At 49.6% G+C, this 5198-nt stretch overlaps 1 protein-coding gene across 7 annotated transcripts in view; it reads right to left on the reverse strand.

Annotated features, from left to right (window-relative positions):
* NEK4 (NIMA related kinase 4) overlaps positions 1-5198 on the reverse strand; it is a 52711-nt gene that overhangs the window by 15117 nt on the left and 32396 nt on the right. The window lies entirely within an intron of this gene.

Raw genomic sequence — 5198 nt, forward strand, 5'->3', positions numbered from 1 at the left:
CTGCCCAAAGGGCAGGAAGTCAGCTGGGGTCATAGGATCCCAGCAAGATAAGCATCCAATTTACTCTTGAAGGTGTTCAATGTAGGTGCTTGAAAAACCTCCAATGGCAGGTTATTCCAGACCCCAGGGGCTTGGACAGTAAAGAAATTCTTCCTTATGTCCAGCCTGAAACGGTCTTGCAGTAGTTTATAACCATTTGACCTCGTCATCCCCTGGGGCGCTCTGGTGAACAAACATTCCCCCAGATCTTGGTGGTCACCCCTGTTAAACTGATAGGTAGCCATCAGATCACCCCTAACCCTGCGCTGTTCCAGGCTAAAGAGCCTCATAGCTCTCAGCCTGTCATTGTAAGGTCTGTTTTCCTGACATCTGATCATGTGCGTGGCTCTTCTCTGGACTCCCTCAAGCTTCTCCACATCATTTTTGATTTCTGGGGTCCAAAACTAGCCACAGTACTCCAGCTGCAGCTACTAATAATAAGTAAACTTAGGAACCCAAGAGGGCAGGCCTGAGGACGCAGAGTACAGGTAGATGTGATAAGACCTTAACCAACATCCAGCTGAGAGTGGCAAGATGCAGGGTGTAGGGGAGGAGGAACCCTGTGAAGAAAATCTCTGTCTTTGCATCATACTGCTGATTTTGGATAACTCCTCATATCTCCTTTTCTTCTATTAACTATTGAAAATGTGGAAGTATGGCAGGTGAGTGGGAAGTGATCTAGAAGTGGAGGCGTGAGCCACCGAGACATCCCTGGACACACCCGCTTACAGTGGTGCATTGGCTGGGAAACTTAGAATGAAGCCGATCTTGGGAAAGAGAGCCATTTAATGAGACGTACATAAACCCACCAACAGGAACAGGGGGGAACCCCCAGAACTGGCAACAAGCCTGTGGACTAGTGATACAGTTGTTTTATGGACAGCAAACAAACGGAGGAGCTGGTGAGCGTACGGTCCCAGCAGGCTGAGGCCCACATCATACTACTGAATAGACAATGGGAGCTGAGTGGAGGGGGAAAAAAAAAGGCACAACAAGCCATGGTGACCTGGGCCACTGAAAGGGTCAGAGTACCATAGATGATAGCAGACAATGATGTTGAAGCATACTTAAGAGGCCTTCAAGAGAGTCACACTGGCTGCTGGTTGGGACTAAAACCGGTAGGCCAGTCAGTTAGGCCCAGCTCAGGCAGCTTATAGGGACCTGTCCAGAGCCTAGGTGAATGACTATCAAGAAGTAAAGAATGCCATACTGTACCAACTTGAGAGTGCACCAGAATATTATCACAACGGTTGTGTGTCAAGAAGCAACGGGAAGACAAATGGCCAAGGATACTGAGGGACTTAATTGAGAGATGGGTTCAACCAGAGGGGAAGACCGTGCCGGAGGTGTTAAACCTACACCCCACTAAAGCAATTCCTTCCCGATTTGGAGGTCATACAAAAGTGGATCTGGAAGCAGCAGCCTCAGATGGTGGAAGAGACTCTCCATCTCACTGAGGCTTTATGGGCACTGAAGGGGAGGCTTATTGGGAGACTAAGAGACAGGACCTGGCATCCAGAAAACTGGAAATGCCTCTAAGCCAGTTCCATCTGTTTAGAGGCTTGGGGACCTGAGAAATTGTGTGCTATTGATGCAGAGGCCTTGGGCATATGGCCTGTAACTGTCCATGGAAAATGCAGGAAGGATGCCCCTGGAAAGGACTACACCACAACCAGGGTGAAAAATCCCCAAAGAGTCCATATGAAGAAAGAATGGATTGCAGCTTTGGGTGGCAAATGGGACCAACCAGAGTACCAAGACCAATGGTTGATGCTAAAATAGGAGCCCTAATAATACTTCCTGTGGTGGATTCTGGGTGTGCACAGGCTACAATAACGGATGAATTGCCTGTGGCAGGCCAGTAGGGGGGGCTCTTGCGTTTAGCCACCCACCTCACTACACCCGACTGACCCCCTTCCTGGAGCACATCCGCAAGCCTTGGGGTAATACCACCACCACCCAGGTTCTGGACTGATCTTGGCCCTGTGCTCCCTGGGAAACACAGGCCTAGTAGTCCTTGAGGGGTAATTGACCCACTGCAAGAACCTGGGGTGCTTTCCTCAGTCTGAATTACAATGTCTCCCTTAGTTAGCTGAACCAAGGGGACCCCCAAGGCATAATCTAGACCCTCTCCCAATAAGTCTTCCATGCTAGGTACAGAGGAGAACTTTATTGGTTACAAGGAGTAGGTTTGGAATAGGGTACAGGGTAGAGCAGTGTCAGGGAAATACATTAGAGCAAACAGTGGCATGGTAGCCTTTGATCATGTATCTGAGTTACTGCAAGCTATATATCTAGTTAGATCTCAAGTGGCTTACTCACAAGTATCATCCAGAAGCAGGTGGAGATTCCCTCTGGAGGCAAGCAAATCACTGAATATGAGTTTCGAGAAAGAGAGAGCGTTTTAGATGGTCCAGGTTCTCTGAGAGTTTTCATCATGGCTGCTGCCCCGCTTCCTGGGCAGTCCTTAACTTATATAGACCATATGATCTCATTTACATAATTCAACAAAGGCCAGCAGTTGCTGGCTGCCAGCCAACCAATTTGAAATGCATCACTGGTTGCCAGGTAGATTAGCAGCGTCTCTAGCCCCTTCTCAGTCATGACGTTGCTTAGAATAATAGGGAGTTTAAGCCCCCACCCAAGTGTGCGAGACCAGTCATGTAGGCAGAGGGAGCAGGTTTCCCCCTCACTCAGGAATGTATCCAGCTCAGGTTACAACTCAGGGTTACCTGAAGCTGATGGGGCCAGGGGTGTTTGCCCTCTGCAGTGACCATGGTAACCAAATTATCACATTGATCATCCACCTGAATACAGAGTTTGGGGAGAGATAGAGATGGCATTCTGCCACAGCCTCCACAGACGGGTAAAGAAGATACCATGGTCAGCATGGTATGCATGCACAGGGCAACTTACACATATGCCCCCCCACCCCAAAGTGGGTAATGTTGACTGTAATGGGCAAAATGGAAAAAGTAGCAGTGGGTTTAGCACAGAGGCTGCTGTGCCCCATGTTTTGGAGGCAGGACTGGCCTCACTTTCACGAGGTGATAGATCAAGCCCTGGGGCACAGGGCTGTGCATATATGGAAGAAGACAACCCAGGAGGCCCAGAAAGAGGGCCTGACTGGGGATGAACCAGCCTCTGGAATAAAGGAAAAGCAGCAACAGGAGAGGTTAATGGAGAGGGTCACTTCTGGGAAGAACAAGCCAGAGAAACCACTTTTTGCCATGTTTATAAGATGGGGATAGTGAAGCAAGACAGGGAGGCACTGTGCACAGAACTGATGGCGACTTACCAGCACTTTGAGCTAAGACAAGATATGCTTCATTGGAACAGAGATGCACAGGTGCTGGCGCCCCAGAAGTATAGAGAAGCTTTATTGCACATTGCTCATATACTCATGCTGGTGGGGAGGGGGGGGTATTTGGGTAGAGATAAGATGGAGTCCCATTTAATGCAGCAGGTATATTGGCCCAGCATACCCAAGAAGGTGGAACACTTCTGCTGAGCATGCCCAGCTTTTCAGCTGGCCTCAGATGTTACCCCCTCTAGGGCTCCATTGATGCCCCTGCTGCCTGTAGGGAATTGGGTAGGGTTTTTCCATCCTCCCACCCCCATATAGCCAAGCTAGGAAGGAGCTGAGCTCCTGAGCTGTATGGACAGGCCAAGCAAACAGGTGTGCTCTTTAGAGGAGCACCGGAGTTTGCACAGAAGGGGCCTGAATTCTAAGGGGTGGTAGCATCAGACAGAGACTTCAGGTGAATGGAAAAGGAGGAGTCTTTCAATGTGGTGTGCAGCCAGAGACACTGCTCCGGTGTTACCTCCCACCCAGGGCTCCTCTGAGGCCTCCACCCACATGAGGCCCTTGGATGGGTCGGTGGTGCCCTGGGCCCCTGTCTGCAGGGGTTGCCTGACAGGACCTCTGGGGCCTAGTGGCAGCAGGGGTCCCCTCACCTGTCTCATATGTGTCCTGCTTGAGGCCCTGGAAGGGCAAGTGAGAGAACTCCAGGCAGAGGTTAGCAGGCTGCAGGGGATCAGGGCTGCAGAGGATGAGACTGATAGGTATTTTCATTCTTTGCAGGTTCCGACATCTGATGGAGAGACAACACAGGAGGGACCCGATGCAGATGAATGGAAGATGGTTTCCTCTAGAGCTGAGACAGCTTTCCCAGTGCAACTGGGGAACAGACAGAAGGCCCTGGCAGCACTGGAGTAGAGGAAGCCACAGCCACAGACATCACCATGCAGGCTGAGGGTCAGACCCAATGACCTACTGAGGTCCCTTCTGACTGAAACATCTATCTATGAATCAAGAGGATGAGCTGAACCTGGAATTCTCAAGACAGTTCTCAAAGGCCATGTGGTCAAGGGACATGGTTGTCATGGGTGACCTAAACTATCCTGACATCTAATAGGAGAAGCAGTCAGCTAGATCCTACCATTCATGTAGGTTCTTAACTTGCATACAGGACCTTCACCTAACACAGGAGGTATATGATTCCAATACAGGAAACACCTTACTGGACTTGGTGATGGTTACAGGGGATGACCTGGTGGGAGATCTCAAGACACAAGGTAACCTAGGGAACAGTGACCATCAATTGATTGAATTACTTTCTGGCATAGGGTGGAAAACATAACCAGTAGGGCAGAAGTGCTAGACTTCAGAAAGTCTAACTTCAGTGTCCTCAGGAGATTAGTTAGTGAGGCAGCAAAGAACAGGAGCATTGGTGAGATGGAAGTCCAGGAAGGGTGGTCATTTCTAAAGGGAGCAGGAAGAAATCCCACTGCACAGGAAAGGGATTGAACAGGAAAATCCAGGAAAGCCTAGGGGCAAAAAGAGGTATATAGGCTGTGGAAGCAAGGGGTAGCTACCAAGGCAGAGTACACCTACTTGGCCCACATTTGCAGGGAGGCAGAAAGGCCAAAGCAGAAATGGAATTTAGGCAGGCAAAAAAAATTACAGACAACAAAAAGTCCTTCTTCAGGTATGTAGGGAGCAAAAAGAAGGTACAGGGTAACATAGGTCCCCTACAAGACAAACTAGGAGAATCGGTGACAGAGAGGGGGGACAAAGCTGAGATCTTCAATGACTTCTTTGCCTCTATTCCTGAACTCAGATCAGGACAAATCTCCCAACTGGATCATAGACAGGC

This window comes from Crocodylus porosus, unplaced genomic scaffold (assembly GCF_001723895.1).
Source record: "Crocodylus porosus isolate Cpor-Errol unplaced genomic scaffold, CroPor_comp1, whole genome shotgun sequence".
NCBI lineage: Eukaryota > Metazoa > Chordata > Crocodylia > Crocodylidae > Crocodylus > Crocodylus porosus.